Raw genomic sequence first — 22606 nt, forward strand, 5'->3', positions numbered from 1 at the left:
GGATCTCATAGAAACATACAAGATTCTGACGAGACAGGACAGGTTAGATGCGGCTAGATTGTTCCCGATGTTGGGGAAGTCCAGAACCAGGAGGCACAGTCTTAGGATAAGGGGTAGGCCATTTAGGACTGATATGAGGAGAAACTTCTTCACTCAGAGAGTTGTTAACCTGTGTAATTCCCTGCTGCTGAGAGTTGTTGATGCCAGTTCATTGGATATATTCAGGAGGGAGTTAGATATGGCCTTTACGGCTAAGGGGATCAAAGGTTATGGAGAAAAAGCAGGAAAGGGGTACTGATGGAATGATCAGCCATGATCTTATTGAATGGTGGTGCAGGCTTGAAGGGCCAAATGGCCTACTCCTGCACCTATTTTCTATATTTCTATGCCTAGTTCTTCAACATCAGGTGTGCTCACTTCAGTATTGTGAACTCCCTTTTGTTGTTGTTGCTTTGCATTGCAATTCGAATGGTTCTCACTTCCTGCTTTAGATTTAGCTCTGCAAGCAGTTGAAATATGGCCTTGCTTCTGGCGGTGCAAACACTTCACATTTCTATATTGGCAGGACTGTGGTGAGTGATTTCCATTGCAGCGACAACAATTCACTGAATTCCTCTCACTGACATGCTTTTGACTCGATCTCACAGCTTTGGGTTTGGCAGTGGCTTTGTGACTGTAGACCTCAGCTGCGCCAGTCACTTGAGTTGGACAGTGTAATGTATTTAAACCTGTGTAATCTGTATGACACCTGACCACCAGAGGGCCCACCTGTTGGAATCCCAAGGGATGCTGGGATCCCATGGGAGCACGGTGTATAAGCAGGTCACCCACGAGGTACCTGCACTCTGGAGTCTTATTAAAGGAGCTAAGGTCACACTTGCTCATTGTACACATACTCAGTTTCATCCTTTATTATGAGTGTACTAATTGGCGACGAAGTAATGAACAATCGCGCAAAAATGCAAACAAAAGTTGGTATCCTGGAGAAGTTCTCAGAAGGGGACGATTGGGAGGCCTTCGTGTTGAGACTCGACCAATACTTCATGGCCAACGAGCAGGAAGGGGACGAGAACCCGACCAAATGAAGGGCGATCCTCCTAACTGTCTGTGGGACAAAAACCTATGGCCTCATGAAGAACCTCCTGCCTCGGCAAAACTGACAGAGAAATCCTATGAAGAATTGTGTATGCTGGTCCGGGAGCACCCAAATCCTAAGGAAAGCGGTTTGATGGCGAGGTATCGGTTCTACACGTGTCACCGATCGGAGGGCTATGTCGCGGAACTAAGTCGCCTCGTAGGACATTGTGAGTTTGAGGGTTTCCTAGAACAAATGCTCAGAGACTTTTTTGTACTGGGCATTGAACATGAAACAATCCTTCGCAAACTGTTGACTGTAAAAACTCCGACTCTAAGTAAAGCCATAACGATAGCCCAGGCATTTATGTCCACCAGTGACAAAACCGAACAGATTTTGCAGAGTAAAGAAGTTTCGGCCAGTACTGTACATAAAGTAACGTCGGTCTCAAGCAGAAATGTACATGGCAGAAGGTACACGCTGGCTGCTGTGCCCGACCACAATTGACCCAGAGTTCACCATCAATCTTTAATGCGAGGCAATTAACACCTTGTTGGCGCTCGGGAGGTGATCATCAGCTCCATCAAAGCCGCTTTAAGCTCTATGCGAGCAATGGTTGCAGAACAATGGGACGCCTCCAACGAATGTGCAGGCGAGCTGCAAACCCTGCAAACCACCACGTTGCAGTGGAAGATCGATCCACTGTGTATCAGGCAGAATTGTAGACTCGTACGGAGGAGGCAGACGTGTACGGGGTACACACATTCACTATGAAATATCCACCAATAATGTTGAAAGTTGAAATGAACGGTATTCCAGTATCGATGGAACTGGACAGGGGGCAAGTCAATCCATAATGAGTAAATAGGCCTTCAACATGCTGTGGGACAAAAAGACACACAGGCCCAAGCTCAGTCCCATTCACACTAAACTAAGGACTTACACCAAGGAACCAATCCCTGTAATTGGCAGTACTGAAGTCAAAATCTCCTATGACGGAGCAGAACACGAAATCACGCTCTGGATTGTGCCAGGGGATGGCCCCACGTTGTTTGGCAGAAGCTGGCTGGGAAAAATCTGCTGCAACTGGGATGACATCTGAAAGCTTTAGTTCGTCGATGATACCTCATGTACTCAGGTTCCAAGCAAGTTCCCACCGTTGTTCGAGCCAGGCATTGGAAGCTTCTCGGGGGCGAAAGTGAAGATCCATTTGGTTCCTGGTACGTGACCCATCCACCACAAGGCAGGGGTGGTACCGTACATGATGCATATGGTAATTGAGCTGGACAGGCTGCAACGTGAAGGCATCATCGCATCAGTGGAATTCAGTGACTGGGCCAGTCTGATTGTCCCGGTAATTAAGGAGGATGGCACGGTTAGAATTTGCGGGGACTATAAAAGTAACGATTAACTCTTTTCCGCTGCAGGACCAGTACCCGCTACCCAAGGCAGACGACCTCTTTGCGACCCTGGATGGAGGAAAGACGTTCACCAAGTTGGAAATGACCTCGGTCTACATGACATAAGAGCTGGAGGAGTCTTCAAAAGGCCTCACCTGCATCAACACGCACGAAGATCTGTTTATCTACAACCGGTGCCCGTTCGGGATTCGGTCGGCCGCGGCGATCTTCCTGCGGAACATGGAGAGCCTGCTAAAGTCGGTTCCTTGCACAGTGATTTTTCAGGACGACATATTGGTTACAGGTCGGGACACCATGGAGCACTTGAAGAATCTGGAAGAGGTTCTTAGTTGGTTGGATCGGGTGGGAATCAGGTTGAAATGCTCGAAGTGTGTTTTTCTGGCACAGAACGTCGAATTCTTGGGAAGAAGAATCGCAGCGGAAGGCATCAGAACAACTGATGCCAAGACGGAGGCCATCAAGAACGCGCCGCGACCACAGAATGTGATGGAACTGCGGTCGTTCCTGGGACTCCCTAACTATTTTGGTAATTTCCTACCTGGGTTAAGCACCCTGCTAGAACCCCTACATGCGCTACTGTGCAAGGGAGATGACTGGGTATGGGGGAATTCACAAGAGGCTGCCTTTAAGAAAGCCAGAAATCTGTTGTGTTCAAACAACTTCTTGTCCTGTATAACCCTTGTAAATGATTAGTGCTAGCTTGTGATGCGTCGTCATATGGGGTCGGGTGTATGTTACAACAGGCTAATGAATCGGGAATTTTGCAACCGGTCGCTTATGCATCCAGGAGTTCGTCCAAGGCCGAAAGGGCCTACAGCATGATTGAAAAAGAGGCTCTGGTGTGCATCTATGGGGTGAAAAAAATGCACCATTACATACTTGGCTTCAAGTTTGAGCTTGAAACTGACCACAAGCCGGTCATATCGCTGTTCTCTGAGAGCAAAGGGATTAATACCAATGTCTCTGCCCACATACAAAGATGGGCGCTCACGCTGTCGGCATACAACTATATAATCCGCCACAGACCGGGCACAGAGAACTGTGCAGATGCTCTCAGTTGGCTGCCATTGCCCACCACCGGGGTGGAAATGGCACAGCCAGCGGACTTGCTCATGGTCATGGAGGCATTCGAGAACGAAAAGTCCCCCATTATGGCCTGCCAGATCAGGACCTGGACCAGCCAGAATCCTTTGCTGTCTTTGGTAAAAAACTGTGTCCTCCATGGGAGCTGGTCCGGTGTCCCAGTGGAGATGCAGGAGGCAATTAAGCCATTCCACAGATGCAAGGATGAGTTGTCCTTGCAGGCGGTCTGTCTATTGTGGGGCAATAGCGTGGTCTTTCCCAATAAAGGAAGAGATACGTTCATATGTGAACTGTACAGCACCCCCCCAGGCATCGTAATGATGAAAGTTAGGGCCAGATCCCATGTGGTGGCCCGGCATCGACTCAGATTTAGAGTCATGCATTGCTCTCAGCTGAGCAATGCACCCAGAGAGGCACCGCTATGTTTGTGGTTGTGGCCCTCCAAACCGTGGTCGAGGATCCATGTAGAGTATGCAGGACCATTTCTAGGCAAAAAGTTTTTGGTTGTCGTGGACGCTTACTCAAAATGGATTGAATGTGCAATAATGTCAGTAAGCAAGTCCACGGCCACCATTGAAAGCCTACGAGCCATGTTTGCCACGCACGGCTTGCCTGATGTCCTAGTCAGCGACAATGGGCCGTGTTTCATCAGTGCTGAATTCAAGGAATTCATGACCTGCAACGGGATCAAACACATCACATCTGCTGCGTTCAAGCCCGCATCCAACGGCCAGGCAGAATGGGCAGTTCAGATCATCAAGCAAAGCTTGAACGCGGTACAGATCCGGTTGTCCCGAGTGCTGCTCAGCTAATGTACCAGACCCCACTCACTCACCAGGGTTCCCCCAGCTGAGCTGCTCATTAAAAGGGCGCTCAAAACAAAGCTCTCTCTTGTCCACCCTGATCTCCATGATCACGTGGAGAGCAAGCAGCATCAACAAAGTGTGTACCATGACCGCGCAAATTTGTAACACGATATTGAGATCAATGATCCCGTGTTTGTGCTCAATTATGGAAATGGTCCCAAATGGCTCACTGGCACGGTCACAGCCAAAGAGGGGAGTAGGATGTTCCAGGTCAATTTGGCCAACGGACAAACACACTGAAAACATTTGGACCAAATCAAATTGCCGTTCACCAACAGCTACGATCAACCCGAAGAGGACACCACCAACTTTGACCCTCCAACGCACACACAAGTGGCAACTGACATCATGGTTGACCATGATGCCGAACTCATCATCACCAGCAGCCCGGCAAGGCCGGCTGCCCAACAGCCCAGTGAAGAACTGACCAACCCACCTGCACCCGCATTTGTACCGAGATGATCGACAAGGGAGCGCAAAGCCCCAGATCATCTCACCTTGTAAATAAGTGTACTGTTGACTTCACGGGGGAGTGATGTAATGTATTTAACCTTGTGTAACCTGCATGACACCTGACCACCAGAGGGCCCACCTGTTGGAGTCCCAAGGGATCCCAGCATCCCTTGAGACCACAATATATAAGCAGGCCACCCACGAGGTACCTGCGCTTTGGAGTCTTATTAAAGGAGCTAAGGTCACACTTGCTCATTGTCCACAGTACTCAATTTCATCCTTTATTATGACAGTACCAGATGGAGTTCCCTAGAATTTGTAGACGCCATCTCCATAGATGGGGCAATTTTGCATGCTATGTCAAACGTTAGATTTGGAGTGTTCAGTAACTTGGACTGTGTGCGCTCATCCACCAATCCACACATAAATTAATCTTGCAATGCACAATCCAAAAATATGCTAAAGTTACAATGAAAAGGCAGGTTCTTAAGAGCTACAATGTACACACTAATGGTTCCACTTATTTTTTGGTTTCTAGTCCCAAACTTATAGTTCCCTAATCTCTTTCTTCGCTCCCTAAAATCTGTCTGCAGAACCTCATCCCTGTTTCTCCCTATGCCGTTGGTACTAATATAGACCACAACCTCTGGCTGTTCACCCTCCCCCCTCAGAATGTGCAGTCGCTCAGTGACATCCTTGACCCTGGCACCAGGGAGGCAATATACCATCCTGGAGTCACACATGCAGCCGCAAAAACGCCTGTCTGATCCCCGAACTATCAAATCCCCTACCACTATTGCTCACCCACTCTTCTTCCCCCCTCCCTTTATAGCTGAGCCAACCATGGTGCCATGGACTTGGCTCTGCCTGTATTCCCCAGAGGAACCTTCACCCTCATCAGTACTCAGAACCGAACACTGGTTGGAGAGTGAGATGCACTCAGGGGACTCCTGCCCTACCTGCCTGGTCCTCTTTCTGCCTGTGCATTCCTTAGCTGTGTGGTAACCACCTCCTGAAACGTGCTATCCACATGCTGATCTCAGCCTCTCGGATGTACGGCAGTGACACCAGCTGCTGCTCAAGCTCCAAAACCCAGAGCTCAAGCTCCTCTAGCTGACGATACCTCCTGCACACCTGGTTGTCCAGGATACGGTAAGTGTCCTGGAGTTCCCACATTGCACAGGACATGCATTCAACTCCCACATGGCACAGGATGCATGCAGTCATGGGAGAAGGGTGCACATGACTACTGTAAAGAACTATAAAAATAAGTTCATAATGTTTCTCTGTGTTAAAGGCACTACATAAATACAAGTTGTTGTTGTTCTAATGGGAGCTGTTGAAGGATCTGGGATTTTTTTTAGGGGGCGTGGAAGTATTTTTGAGGAGTTAGCATGGTTTGGGGCATGTGTGAGTATTGGGAAGCTTTAGAGTCTAGTTTCATTAGGCTGACTGGAATCTGGCAGTGTTGAGAGGCAACAAGGTTGTAGCAGGGTTGAAGGGGACTGAAATCTGGCTTAACCTCTCTCTTTGGGCTGTGAAATGTCCTCCCTGCTTTCCTGTCCTCTCCCAACAGCATTCCATGATCTGTCTCTGCCACTATCAGGTCACCAGGACTTCCAGGATGCCTTTCCCAGCTGTTGGCTAGTTTTTATAGTTTACTTATTTTAAAGCTTAAGAAAGACAAGAATTATGTACAGTTGGCAAACACTATAATAGCACTTTAAAATATGTAAAATAGAAGAATCAGCTGATAGGGAGCACACTCTGGAAGTCTTATTGACCTCAAAAGGACTAAGATGAGATAGGGGAGAGGCAGAAGATGAAAGCAGAGAAGAAGGGACAATGTCATTTGGGGAGGGAGAGAGGGGAGGAGGTGAAGAAGAGACTGGGGAAGGTAGATGGGGAGGGCGACAATTTGCTTGTTGGAGTACACAGCTGACCCCATATGATGAAGCATCACAGGCCAATGCAAAACGCTTACACAGATCATAATGGACAAGCAACTTGTTTGAATAGAGCAGATTCTTAGCTTTCTCAAAGGCTGTATCTTGAGGCACACCCCAGACCCAGTTGTAGCCTTTTCAGAGTAGCATGTGCAGTGGCTCTAATAAAGTGCTCAATCTGGGTAAAAAATTACCAAAGTAGTTGAGTAGTCCAAGGGACGAACGCAGCACCATCACTTTCTGATGTTTGGGTGCATTTTTGATGGCCTTGGTTTTCAAATCAGTAAGCCTAATGCCATCAGCAGCAATCTTCCTCCCCAGGAATTCAACTTCAGGTGCCATGAAGACACACTTCGAACTTTTCAGCCTGAATCCCACTTTGTAGGACTTCTTCAAGATTGTTCAGAAGTTCAGCAGTATCGCGACCTGTGACCAGAATGTCATCTTGAAACACGATGGTTCTAGGAACGGACTTCAGTCGACTCTCCATGTTCCTCTGAAAATATGGCTGCAGCAGAACATATTCCAAAAGGACACCTGTTGTAGACAAACAGTCCTTTATGGCTGTTGATGCAGGTGAGTTTTTTCGAAGTGTCAACAAGCTCCTGTGTCATATAGACCAATGCCAGATCCAGTTTAGTGAACGACTTTCTACCAGCTAGCATGGCGAACAGGTCATCAGCCTTCGGTAGCGGACACTGATCCTATTTCAAAAATCGGTTAATTGCAACCATGTAGTCTCATCAAATCCTGACAGTGCCATCACTCTTTAACACAGGAATGATAATACTGGCCCATTCGTTAAATTTGACTGGTGATATGACCCCTTCACTTTAGAGTCTGTCAAGCTCAATTTCGACCTTCTCCCTCATCATGTATGGAACATACTGAGCTTTATAATAGGTCTTGCATCAGAATCCAGGTGAATCTGCACCTTGGCTCCCATAAAATTGCCAATGCTCGGTTCAAACAAAGAAGGAAACTTCTTCAACACTTGAGCACACAAAGTGTCAGCCACCGAGGACAATGCATTGATATCATTCCAGTTCCACTTGATTTTCTCGAGTCAATTCCTGCCGAACAGCATTGCATAATGCATTGGGACAATCTATAATGGTAAGTCTTGAACCACACCATCATACGACACCTTGACTACTGCACTGCCAATCACCGGTATGAGTTCCTTAGTGTAAGTATGCAACTTGGCATTGACTGGACTCAGCTTAGGCATCACAACCTCAGTGTCCCACAGCTTGTCGAATGTCCTTTGGCTCATTATCAACTGACTCGCACCCGTGTCCCGCTCCAATGATACAGGCACACCATTCAGTTTCAAATTAACCATTATTGGTTGGCTCTTTGTCAGGAATGAATACAGGCTGGACACTTCCTCTTCGGGTATCTTGGGTTACATATCCAGACCAGCACTGGACTGGTCATCATCATCAATGTGTTGAGCAGCAGCACGCTTGCTCAGTTGTGGGCACAATCGCTGAAGATGCCCCACTTTCGAACAGCCTTTACAGATGTACTGTTTAAACCAACACTGATGAGGCCGATGATTGCCCCCACAATGCCAACAGGGTGAAATTGGATTCGTACCAGTTGCCGGACTTTAAGCAGCTACAGGTTTCACATAAGCAGTCGAGTAGGCCCTGACATAAGCAGCTCTGCCAGATGACGACACAATCTTGTTTACAGTCATTGCCGTGGAGCTCCGACTCTTCGATGATATCTGCCTTAAATTTCATCAGTCGCCATGCATGCCTGGGCAGTCGCGATGGCCTTGCTCAAATCCAGCGTTCCTGCAGCAAATAATTTCCGAAGGATCACATCATGGTTGATGCCTATCACGAAGAAATCTTGCAGCGTGTCTTCCAACGCGTTTCCGAACTTATACGGCTCAGCCAGACATCTTATGTTGGCGACGAATCCTGACACAGCCTGGCCCTCAGCACGAACATGTGTGTAGAAGCGATAGTATGAGATGATGATCCCCTCTTTTGGCTTGAGATGTTCGTGCACCAGAGCGCACAAATCCCCATACTCTTTGTCCACTGGACGTGCAGGCAAGAGAAGATTCTTTATGAAGTCATAGATTTTTGAACCACAACCGGTGAGGAAAACCCCCCTGCGTCTAACTGCATCACCAGCTTCTTCCATTTTGTTGGCCACGAAATACTGATCCAGGCGCTCAATAAAATCCACCTAATCCTTGCCATCCACGAATCTCTCCAGATTTCCACTGGTGCCCATTGTGCATGCGAAGGTTCTTAAATTACCTCATCACCAAATGTAATGCATATAATGACTCGAAAGACTTGTTACTGTATACTCACTCAGGTGCAAACCTGGTTCAACTTTATTCACGCCCAAAGTGCCACATGACATGGTACTCGCTCTTATATACCAGGGCCCGTGCATACGTGCATACAGCCCAATGACCTCCAACAGTGGTGTCCCCGGTGTCTAGTGACCCCAAACATCAATACATAACAAAATCCCTCCTCATTTCCATTTTAAATGGGTGACTCCTTATCCTGAAACTATGCCCCTTAACTCTAGATTCTCCCACGAGGGGAAACATCCTCTCTGCATCGAACCTGTCAAGCCCCCTCAGATTCTCATACTTTTCAATAAGATCACCTCTCATTCTTCTAAACTCCAGTGAGTATAGGCCCATCCTGCTCAACCTTTCTTCTTAAGATAACCCCTTCATCTCAGGAATGAACCTCGTGAACATTCTCTGAACCGACTCCAATGCAAGTATATCCCTCCTTAAATAAGGGTACCAAAACTGCGCACAGTACTCCAGGTGTGGTCTCCAATGCCCTGTACAGTTGTAGCAGGATTTCCCTACTTTTATACTCCATCCCCTTTGCAATAAAAGGCCAACATTCTATTTGCTTTCCTAATTACTTGTTGTATCTGCATGCTAACTTTTTCTGTTTCATGTACAAGGCCCCCCAGATCCCTCTGTACTGCAGTATTTTCTAATTGCTCCCCATTTAAATAATAATTTGCTTTTTTATTTTTCATACCAAAGTGGATAACCTCACATTTTCCCACATTATACGCCATCTGCCAAATTTTTTTCTGCAAGCAGACTATCTATATCTCTTTGTGTCCTCCTCATAACTTGCTTTCCCACCTATCTTGGACACAGACATCGGGTTGTGGGACCTATAACAGATATAATGGGGGGCGGGGGGGTTGGGGTGGTGGTAGTGGAAAGGTTCTCGCGGTTTTGGCCACTGGCAACCAATAGTCATAGATGGCTGGGTGCAATGTCAGGGGTGGAAGGCTATAAAGACTCTCACAGGGGATTTGGTTTAAGAGAAGGGCCCAGTGGTGTTGAGGATATAAAGTCCCACATGTGTGGGGAGGGTAATAAGGGAAGCCAGAAGGATTGTCATGGAACGCACAGCTTAAGTAGAGGGAAGGCTGCTCACCTAGAACATTCCAGACAATGGGAGCTCAGATTCGGTTACAAGCCTCAGTTAGAACACAAAACATGAGGAGCTCGAGGAAAAGAGCACAAACAACTGCTTTGGGCAGGTAAACAGAGCAGTTAGTTAAACATATGGGATCCTGGGATTTATAATTAGAGGCATAGAGTACACGAGCCAGGAAATTATGCTAAACATATATAAAACACTGGTTCGGCCCCAGCAGGAGTATTCTGGCCAATTCTGGGCACCTTACTTTAGGAAGGATGTGAAAGTTTTAGAGAGGGTACAGAAAAGATTTTCTAGAATGGCTTCAGGAATGAGGGGATAGACTGGAGAAGCTGGGGTTATTCTTCTTGGAACAGAGAAGGCAAAGAGGAGATTTGATAGAGTTATTCAAAATCATGAAGGAATTAGATAAAGTAAATAAAGATAAATTGTTTCTAACGGCTGAAGGGTCGATAACCAGAGGGCATGGAGTTAGGACGATTGGCAAAAGAACCAGAGACAACATGAGGAAAAACCTTTTTATGCAATGAGTGGTTAGACTTTGCACAGCCTGACAGGGTGGTGAAGGCAGATTCAGTAGTAGCTTTCAAAAGGGAATTGGATAAATAATTGAAAGTGAAAACATTGCAAGGATATGGGGAAAGAACCGGGGGACTCAATGGGCTGAATGGCCTCCCTCTGTGCTGTACTATTGTATTGTATGTGTGATGTGTAGAGAAAGAGTCAGACTGAACACTGTGAGCTAAAAGTAAAGTGTGACCTTAGTCTTTTATTGCAGGTCTCCAGAGTGCCTCTCCAACCTGTGAGGCCTCCTTTAATACCTGTGCTCCCAAGGGATTATGGGATCCCTTGGGACTCCAGGGGATGAGCCCTCTGGTGGCTGTACAGAGTAAATACAAGTTTACATATATAACAGTATCAATCAATATGTGGGCAAGAATTTATAAAATTGATTTAAAATCAGTTATAATTTCCCCCTTAACATTTTAACATACCAATACTTTCTGTTGCCAACATTACCTTGGCAGTGTCAGCTGTGGCTCAGTGGGTAGTACTCTTGCTTCAGAAGGTAGTGGGCTCAAATCCCACTCCAGGAACTTGAGTGTATAAATCTAGGCTAGCAGTGCTGAGGGAGTGCTGCACTCTCAAAGGTGTTGTCTTTGAGATGAGATGTTAAATGAGATCCTGTCTGCTCTCTCAAGTGAATGTGAAAGATCCCATGGTACTATTTTAAAGAAGAGCAGGGAGTTATCACCGGTGTACTGGCCAATATTTATCCCTCAATCAACATAACAAAAAAAATGATTATCTGGTCACTATCATTAAAAAATAATAAAGAGAGGGAAGATAGATTATGAAAGTACACTAATATGAAATATAAAAATAGATTGTAAGAGTTTCTACAGGTACATAAAAAGGAAAAGAATGGCTAAAGTAAATGGTGGTCCCCTAGAGGATGAGACTGGGGAATTAATAATGGGGTTACAGGGAAATGGCAGAGAATTTGAACAAATATTTTGTATCGCAATAGTGGATAATCAAGAGGCTATAGGGATGGAGGAACTAAACACAATCACTATCACTAAAGAAGTAATACTCGGTAAAATAATGGGACTAAAGGCGGACAAGTCCCCTGGACCTGATGGCTTGCAGCTGAGAGTCCTAAAAGAAGTGGCTGCAGAGATAGTGGATGTATTGGTTGTAATCTACCAAAATTCCCTGGGTTCTGGGGCCTTCCCAGCAGATTGGAAAACTGCAAATTTAAGACCCCTATTTAAAAAGGGAGGCAGACAGAAATCAGGAAACTATTGACCGATTAGCATAATATCTGTCATTGGGAAAATGCTGGAGTCCATTATTAAGAAAGCAGTAGGAGGACATTTGAAAATGCATAATTCAGTCAAGCAGAGTCAGCATGGTTTTATGAAAGGGAAATCGTGTTTGACAAATTTCCTGGAGGTCTTGGAGGATGTAACGAGCAGGGTGGATAAGGGGGAACCAGTGGATGTGGTGTATTTGGATTTCCAGTAGACATTCAATAAGGTGCCATATAAAAAGTTACAAAACAAAAGTTCACGGCGTTGGGATAATATATTAGCATGGATAGAGGTTTGGGTAACTAACAGAAAACAGAGAGTCGGGATAAACGGGTCATTTTCCGGTTAGCAAACAGTAACTAGTGGAGTGCCACAGGGATCAGTGCAGGGGCCTCAACTATTTACAATCTGTATTAATGACTTGGATGAAGGGACCGAGTGTAATGTAGCCAAGTTTGCTGATGCTAGAAAGATGAGTGGGAAAGCAAATTATGAGGAGGACACAAAAAGTCTGTAAAGAGATATAGACAGGCTAAGTAAGTGGGCAAAGATTTGGCAGATGGAGTACAATGTGGGAAAATATAAACATAGAAACATAGAAAATAGGTGCAGGAGCCTGCACCACCATTCAATATGATCATGGCTGATCATTCACCTCAGTACCCCTTTCCTGCTTTCTCTCCATACCCCTTGATCCCTTTAGCCGTAAGGGCCATATCTAACTCCCTCTTGAATATATTCAAAGAACTGGCATCAAAGACTCTCTGCGGCAGGGAATTCCACAGGTGAACAACTGTCTGAGTGAAGAAGTTTCTCCTCATCTCAGTCCTAAATGGCCTACCCCTTATCCTAAGACTATGTCACCTGGTTCTGGACTTCCCCAACGTCGGGAACATTCTACCCGCATCTAACCTGTCCCGTCCCATCAGAATTTTATAGGTTTCTATGAGATCCCCTCTCATCCTTCTAAACTCCAGTGTATAAAGGCCCAGTGGATCCAATCTCTCCTCATATGTCAGTCCAGCCATCCCTGGAATCAGTCTGCTGAACCTTCGCTGCACTCCTTCAATAGCAAGAACGTCCTTCCTCAGATTAGGAGACCAAAACTGAACACAATATTCCAGGTGAGACCTCCCTGCTCCAATACTCAAATCCCCTAGCTATGAAGGCCAACATGCCATTTGCATTCTTCACCGCCTGCTGTACCTGCATGGCAACTTTCAATGACTGATGAACCATGACACCCAGGTCTCGTTGCATCTCCCCTTTTCCTAATCTGCCACCATTCAAATAATATTCTGCCTTCGTGTTTTTACCACCAAAGTGGATAACCTCACATTTATCCACATTATACTGCATCTGCCATGCATTTGCCCACTCACCTAACCTGTCCAAATCACCATGCAGTCTCTTAGCATCCTCCTCACAACTCACACCATCACCCAGTTTAGTGTTATCTGCAAACTTGGATATATTACACTCAATTCCTTCATCCAAATCGTTGATGTATATTGTAAAGATCTGGGGTCCCAGCACTGTGCCCTGCAGCACTCCACTAGTCACTGCCTCCCATTCCGAAAAGGACCCGTTTATTCCGACTCTCTGCTTCCTGTCTGCCAACGAATTTTCTGTCCACGCCAGTACATTACACCCAATACCATGTGCTTTGATTTTGCACACAAATCTCTTATTTGGGACCTTGTCAAAGGCATTTTGAAAGTCCAAGTACACCACATCCACTGGTTCTCCCTTGTCCACTCTACTAGTTACATCCTCAAAAAATTCCAGAAGATTTGTCAAGCATGATTTCCCTTTCACAAACCCATGCTAACTTGGATCGATTCTGTCACTGCTTTCCAAATGCGTTGCTATTTCATCCTTAATAATTGATTCCAATGTTTTCCCCACTACTGATATCAAGCTAACCGGTCTATAATTTCCTGTTTTCTCTCTCCCTCCTTTTTTAAAAATTGGTGTTACATTAGCTACCCTCCAGTCCATAGGAACTGATCCAGAGTCGATAGACTGTTGGAAAATGATCACCAATTTGCATCCACTATTTCTAGGGCCACCTCCTTAAGTACTCTGGGATGCAGACAATCAGGCCCTGGGGATTTGTCAGCCTTCAATCCCATCAATTTCCCCAACACAATTTCCCACCTAATAAGTATATCCTTCAGTTCCTCCTTCTCACTAGACCCTCGGTCCCCTAATACATCCAGAAGGTTATTTATGTCTTCCTTCTTGAAGACAGAACCAAAGTATTTGTTCAGTTGGTCTGCCACTTCTTTGTTCCCCATTATTAATTCACCTAAGTCCGACTGCAAGGGACCTACGTTTGTCTTCACTAATCTTTTTCTCTTCACATATCTATAGAAGCTTTTGCAGTCAGTTTTTATGTTCCCGGCAAGCTTCCTCTCGTACTCTATTTTCCCCCTCCTAATTAAACACTTTGTCCTCTTCTGCTGAATTCTAAATTTCTCCCAGTCGTCAGGTTTACTTCTTTTTCTGGCCAATTTATATGCCTCTTCCTTGGATCTAAAACTATCCTTAATTTCCCTTGTTAGCCACGGTTGAGCCACCTTTCCTGTTTTATTTTTACTCCAGACAGGGATGTATAACTCTTGACGTTCATCCATGTGATCTATAAATGTTTGCCATTGCCTATCTACCGTCTACCCTTTAAGTATCATTTGCCAGTCTATTTTAGCCTATTCATGCCTCATGCCGTCGAATTTACCTTTCCCTAAGTTCAGGACCCTAGTTTCTGAATTAACCGTGTCACTCTCTATCTTAATAAAGAATTCTACCATATTATGGTCACTGTTCCCCAAGGGGCCTCGCACAACAAGATTGCTAACTAGTCCCTTCTCATTACACATCGCCCAGTCTAGGATGACCAGCACTCTAGTTGGTTCCTCGACATATTGGTCAAGAAAACCATCCCTAATACACTCCAGGAAATCCTCCTCTACCATTGCTACCAGTTTGGTTAGCCCAATCTATATGTCAGTTAAAGTCGCACATGATAACTGCTGTACCTTTATTGCACACATCCCTTATTTCTTGTTTGATGCTGTCCCCAACCTCACTACTACTGTTTGGTGGTCTGTACACAACTCCCACTAGCGTTTTCCGCCCTTTGGTATTCTGCAGCTCTACCCATACTGATTCCACTTCATCAAAGCCAATGTCCCTCCTTACTGTTGCATTAATTTCCTCTATAACCAGCAACGCCACCCCGCCTCCTTTTCCTCTCTGTCTATCCTTCCTAAATGTGAGATTATCTACTTTGGCAGAAAAAATAGAAAAGCAAATTATAACTTAAATGGAGCAAAATTGCAAAGTGCTGCAGTAGAGAGGGATCTAAGGTCCTTGTGGATGAAATACAAAAAGTTAGTATATAGGTACAGCAAGTAATCAGGAAGGCAAATGGAATGCTGGCCTTTATTGCAAGGGGGATGGAGTGTAAGAACAGGGAAGTCCTGCTACATCTGTGCAGGGTATTGGTGAGGTCACACCTTTGAGTACTGCGGACAGTTTTGGTCTCCGTATTTAAGGAAGGATAGACTTGCATTGGAGGCTGTTCAGAGAAGGTTCACTCGGTTGATTCCAGAGATGAGGGAGTTGACTTATGACGATAGGTTGAGTAGGTTGGGCCTATTCTCATTGGAGTTCAGAAGAATGAGAGGTGATCTTATCAAAACATATAAGATAATAAGGGGGCTCGACAAGGTAAATGCAGAGAAGATATTTCCACTCATAGTTAAAACTAAAACTAGGGGGCATAGTATCAGAATAAGGGGCCACCCATTTAAAACTGAGATGAGGAGGAATTTCTTCTCTCAGAGGATTGTAAATCTATGGACTTCATTGCCTCAGAGAGCTGTGGAGGCTGGGTCATTGAATATATTTAAGGCGGAGATAGACAGATTTTTGAGTGATAGGAGAATAAATGGTTATGGGGAGCTGGCAGGGAAGTGGAGCTGAGTCCATGATCAGATCAGCCATGACCTTATTCAATGGTGAAGCAGGCTCGTGGGCTCAAATGGCCTACTCCTGATCCTATTTCTTATCTTCTTATGTTGTTATCACATTGCTGTTTGTGGGAGCTTGTTGTGCGCAATTTGTCTGCCGCGTTGCCTACATTACAACAGTGACTACACTCCAAAAAGTACTTCATTGACTGTAAAGCATTTTGAGACATCCGGTTGTCGTGAAAGTCGCTAAATAAATGCAAGTCTTCTTTCAACATAACTGTGACTGCTGCAGCAGGAGGCTGAGAACCTTATGCTGCTTCATGCTGACCTCTGCTGTCCAGAGTCTGAAACTACATGCAGACTCTTCAAATTAGCAGCAATTGGGGATCCTCTAACTTTGGCAGATAGTATAATCTGGCAGATATAGAGTTCGGAAGAGATGCACAACGGGTGGCTGATCCGATATCGCTCATTTTACACTAATGTCCAAAGTCAAAGATACACCCACTGTGTTAACAGCAAATCTGTCACCCCAGAATTTCTTGCTGACTTGCGCCTTCGGAATGACCAATCTGCGGCATTGGGATTGTCTTGCCCTGTAAAGGGCAGAGAAAATACAGTGAGATAGCCATGCTGCACCCTAATACCCTGGGACTTTTACACCGCTCCACCAATGCTTTCAAAGTGTCAGCTGTGGCTCAGTGGGTAGCACACTTGCCTCTGAATTTGAAGATTGTTGGTTCAAGTCTCAGTCCAGGGACTTGAGCACAACAATCTAGGCTGATGCTCCTGTGCAGTGCTGAGGGATTGCTGCGCTGGAGTCTTTTGGATGAGACGTTAAACCAAGGCCCAGGCTGCCCTCTCAGGTGGACGCAAAAAATCCCACGGCACTATTTTGAAGAAGAGCAGGGGAGTTATCCTCGGTGTCCTGGCCAATATTTATCCCTCAATCAACATAACAGAAAACAGATTATCTGGTCAATATCACATTGCTGTTTGTGGGAGCTTGCTGCGCGTAAATTGGCTGCCGCGTTTCCTACATTACAATAGTAACTGCACTCCAAAAGTACTTCATTGGCTGTAAATTGCTTTGGGATGTTTGGTGGTTGTAAAAGGCACTATATAAATGCAAGTCTTTCTATTTTCTTTACAATTGCCTAAAATAGGAAAAGTTGATTATCGCAGCTCTGCCCCAATCAAATCATACGCTATTGTGAATTTCCTGGACTTACACATGGCTTCTCACCGCAGCCACTTAGACTGAGAAATGATGGCAGTGCAGTAGACCTTGCTCACCTGGTGTCGATATGATTTATGGTTCTCATATGAGTCTGATTCATGTGGGGACCAGAGAATTTGTGAAGTTTCATCGCCACTGTCTGGAATTGATAAATTTCAGATATTCCAGCATCCTGTGAGAATCTGAAGGACTCCAGCCCCTCTCAACGTTTTCTGAAACTCAAAGGATTGCAATGGCCATTCCTCTGATTGTTCCCTTATCCTGCATCATCGTGGATGACCAGGAGGAGGTATAGAACATAAGAACATAAGAATTAGAGGGAGGAGGCACATTATGAGATGGGCCATGGTTGGAGACTGCTTTGAACTCACGACTTAATATCTTTAGACACCACTACACAAGCACACACTATAAGATGGCTCCTAAGAACAACTGTGATCACATGACTTTGCTACATGACCTTTTAATGTTATTACATCAGTAGTTGTTATGACTTCAGTACTCCACAATGTGGAACTCTATTACACAAGGAGTGATTGTCACACCATCAGCTCTTGGAGGAGCTCTGCCTGCTCAGGCTACGTTTCACCAGAGCAGCAACTGACCACCTCTGCGAAATTCTGCATGAAGACCTGAAGCCGTGATCTACTCCCGACAGGGCTATATTAGTTGAAATGAAGGTGTTCATGGCCCTCAATTTCTCTGGCGCTGATTCCTTCCAGTCATCCACTGGAGACCTCTGCAGCATCAGCGAGGGAGCAGTGAGGGACGGCCTGTGTTCGACATGTGGATAGGTGGTATACTACAGGGTATTGGATTCATCGTATATGGCCTTTCTCCCCGCAGAGTAACGAGACAGAGCCATCAACTTCCACAGGCTTGCCAACTTTGCCCTGGGTGCAGGGGGCGAACATGGTCGCTGTATGGTGCAGAAGACTCCATGCGGGGTACCTTGATCAACAGGAAGGGGCTCCACTTGTTAAACATGCAAATGATCCGCAATGCCCAACAAAGGATTCTGCACATAAACTCAGAGCATCAGTGGAGCTGGCTCGTTACCTTGGTCCTTCACCACTGCACCATCCACAAATCAAACAATAGGGAAAGACAAGGAGATGGGTGGATCTTGGGAAGCAAGGCCTGCCTTCTGAAGCTGTGGCTGATGACTCCAATCTGTATCACCAACAACGCAGCTAAGGAAAGGTACAACTGTCCTAGAGTACACCCCGATAAAGAGGCAAAGATTATATGGTGTGCCGCGTACTAAAAACGAACGAAAGGCTTGCATTTATATAGCATCTTTCACAACCACCAGACGTCTCAAAGCACTTTACAGCCAATGAACTACTTCTGAAGTGTAGTCACTGTTGTAATGCGGAAAACACAGCAGCCCATTTGCACACAGCAAGCTCCCACAAACAGCAATGTGATAATGACCAGATAAATCTGTGTTTTTGTTATGTTAATTGAGGGATAAATATTGGCCAGGATAACTCGCCTGCACTTTTTCAAAATAGTGCCATGCAATCCTTTACATCCACCTGGGAGAGCAGATAGGGCCTCAGTTAAATGTCACATCCGAAAGACAGCAGCTTTAACAGTGCAACATTCCCTCAGCACTGTACTGTAGTGTCAGCCTGCAATGGGACTTAAACCCACAACCTTTTGACACAGAGGCAAGTATGCTACCACTGAGCCACAGCTGACACTACAAAATGTTCCCCTCTGGGAAGGACTAAGCCTGGACTTGGTGCCCATGGAACCGTAGTATTTTGTCCTGGATGTCCTCGATTCGAGGGGTGGTGGCCACTCAGAGAATCCACACCGAGAGCCGCAGGGCAGCCCGAGACCAGCTGGAGTCCCAGTGATAATTCCCAGACCTCGTATTCCCCCCACCAGACCAAATCAAACCCACCGAATCAAGCGGCATGTAGAGCTCTGCAAAAAAAGGCATTTTGGACCTATCCCTGTCAGTCTGCGAACACAAGGAACGCCAGACAAGGTAACATTACAAGCAATGGACAAATTCAACAACAAAGCGCAATTAAACTTACAGTCAGCGAATAACAGCGATGAATAAAGTGTTGATGAACCATCTGCGTCAACTTTTACCATTACTAACAACATCTGAAAGAAAAACTTTTATTCAACAAGAAACAATGACAGAAAGTTGAATGGTTTTCAAGTAGGAAAGCACAGATGGTGAGCTCCACACTCCTCTACATAAAGCAGTTTTGCTGGGCAGGTGAACTGGTAAAGTTCAGACATAGAGTGCAGCATCTTTACATTATTTTCAAACCAGCTGTCACAAGGAAGTGGCTGTGGAAGGAAAGGCCAGCATCTGTGTCACTTCAGTGACGTAGTAAAAGTATCACGTTGTGCAAAGAATGGCAACTGCTTAACAGTAAGACAGAATTTTTCTCCAATGCTTCAGACTGCATGACTGCTTTTAAATAAACTGAGATCATCATAAACCATTTGCAGTAGTGAGGCGTTGAACAAATGAAAAGGTGCTCACGGGACCCCTGAGTGCAAGATGGAGCAGCAGGAGGTGGATTCTGCAGGCAGGCACCCTACTCCCTCGAGATCCCCACCCCCACGGCCGAGACGGCCCAATCGGCCACATAGCCTGGCGCTGAATCTGACTTGTTGGCCAGGATCAGGTAGTTGGGGAGTGTGGGGTTCCCGATGCTGTACTGAGGGGATTGGGGCAGAGGTATTCTGTAACACCCGACAGCTGCCTCTGCGATGGGAATGCTGCGGGCTGAGCCAATGGAGCGTGCTCCTGAGCAGCATGATCCCGCATGGCTAGTGTCACTGGCACAGAGCCCAGGGGAAAAAGGCCACAGCCGCGGGAGGTGCTGCCGTCTGGAACGTCAGCAGCATGTTCCTCTTACGGATCGTACGAGTTGTGGCAGTGGGTGGGGCTGGCTCAGGGGCAGGTGCACCAGCTACAGGGTGGTTGCTGAGGCCTCTGCCTGAGTACAAAAGCCCTGAAGCACCTAGTGGTGAAATGGATCCGTCACGTGATCTAATCCCACGAAGGCGCAGTGGTGAGCAGGTGCAAATGATGGTCAATGGACCCCAGAGTTTGCAGCTATTTACGATGCTCCTGTACCATGTTTCTTCACAGATGCAGACCCCTGAAGTTCTGTTCCTATGCCTCCTCAGTCCTTGGCCACTTGCTCAGTGGGGACTGGGGCCAAGACAGGATTAAGGGCCTGTTGTGCCTGGGGCAAACTGGGGCAGCCTTTAGTTATGTTTGTTCATGTTCATTACATTACGTATATGATTCTGATTCTGAGTATGAAAACATAGGCCAGTATATTCAACAATAAAAGCATATATTGTAACAAGTAGGTATATGTTCTGGTTCTGGTAACATTGCAATACTAGATTCCTATAAATATCTGCAAATTTATCTCAATAACATGTGAAATAAAACAGGTTAGTACATATTCTGTTCTGTATATTGGTACATTAGTGTATATAGGTACATCTGTATATAGGTATAAACAAGTGAATCTATTTTCCTCGACCTTGTTTTTCCTCTCTTATTGTCTATTCTATTCAGCCTATTTGGGAGGCCTTATATATTTTTTCCTGCATTTATTTGCTGGGCCTATGTTCTTTAGTGGGCCTGGGGCTGCAGCTCCATCCACCCCATGGTTAACCCGCCCCTGGCTGGGGCACACCTTCCCTCTCTTCTGATTCTTCCTGGTTCCCCCAACCTGTAAGACTCAGCCGTTGAGTTGACGGAGCTTCGTCTTAGCAGCTCTGCAGAGGTGCTTGTGCAGCGCAGATCTCTGCAGCTTGGTGGATGAGTGTGGCTGCAGCAGAGGTGGAGGGGGCCAGGAGCTGGCGATGAGGCTGCGCTGGCGGATTGGGAGTGAGGATCAATACGCTGGTTTCCCTTGATCCCAACTTCAGCATCCTGACGGTGCAGCGCGGGGAAGGGAAAGCCTACGCCCGCTCTCCTGATTTCCCCGTGGTGTGCTCTGCCTCTTCATTCTCCTCCTCTAGGTTCTGCTCTTCCTCATCCGCCAGTTCCATCGCTTGCTTGATATCCTCTCCGCTCGTCTCCTCCATCCGGTGTGGATCTGTAGGACGGAACGGTGATAGGTGCGAGTGGTGCAGTACTTCCATCTTCAGATGTGCAGTACTGGGGCGGATTGCTCCCCCGAAGACAAAACAAGATGTTCTTGAACACAAAAGCAAAATATTGCGGATGCTGGAATCTGAAACAAAACAGAAAATGCTGGAATTCAGTAGGTCAGGCAGCATTGGGGGAGAGAAACAGAGTTGACGTTTCGGTCTGTGACCCTCCTCAGAACTGGAAAAGTTCGAGATGTAACAGATTGTAAAGGAAGTGCAGGGGAAGTGAAAGGGGGAGGGGAGGAAAGAACAAAAGGGAAGGTCTGTGATAGGGTGGAAGGCAGGAGAGATTTAAGTGACAAAAGGGATGATGGGCAAAAATGATATTGTAATAGCATAAGTTAGGAAACAAAAGATGAGTCTAGATGGGGTGTGAATGACGGAATCCTCACCAGCTGCCACGGGGAAGAACGAAAAAGGGGGGGGGTTGTAAAAAAAAACAGGAAGATAGGTTAAGAAAATATGGGCAGAGGTTATGATCTGAAGTTGTTGAACTCCACGTTGACTCCAGAAGGCTGTAAAGTGCCTAAATGAAAGATGAGGTGCTGTTCCTCGAGCTTGCGTTGAGCTTCATTGGAACAGTGTAGGAGGCCGAGGATGGAGTGCTCTTTAACTCACCTTGAAGTCTGATAATGTTGTCAAGCTGGGCATACACCATGTCCAAGGCAACATAGCTCCCCTGTATCTCGAGGGTCCTATCCCCTCATGAGCCATTAGTGCTCTGAGGAAAATGATCCCCCTTCTAGTCACACTACGTTCATCCGCATGATGTACCAATTTGACCAGAGAGAAGGCAAAATATGGATGAGGTGTACAGAGATTGAGCAGATGTGTGAGAGGAGCAGGTGTCAGGGAGCCAGCTTGCTTTCAGGCTTCTAGTAATTTGCCCTAACCCGCACCAAGTCCTGCTCACCCGTCAACCCTGTGCTTGCTGCCCTACATTGTCTCCCGGTTATGCATTCTGATCCTTATTTTCAAATCGCTCCATGGTCTCGCCCCCTCCCTATCTCTGTAATCTCCTCCAGCCCCACAACCCCCTCGAGATATCTGCGCTCCTCTAATTCTGCCCTTTTGAGCATCCCTGATTATAATCGCTCAACCATTGGTGGCCG

General features: G+C 46.1%; 1 protein-coding gene across 1 annotated transcript in view; it reads left to right on the forward strand.

Moving 5' to 3' along the window:
- Nucleotides 1-22606, forward strand: part of neto1l (neuropilin (NRP) and tolloid (TLL)-like 1, like) — a 414618-nt gene that overhangs the window by 140206 nt on the left and 251806 nt on the right. The gene's annotated exons all lie outside the window — the stretch shown is intronic.

This window comes from Pristiophorus japonicus, chromosome 1 (genome assembly GCF_044704955.1).
Source record: "Pristiophorus japonicus isolate sPriJap1 chromosome 1, sPriJap1.hap1, whole genome shotgun sequence".
Taxonomy (NCBI): domain Eukaryota; kingdom Metazoa; phylum Chordata; class Chondrichthyes; family Pristiophoridae; genus Pristiophorus; species Pristiophorus japonicus.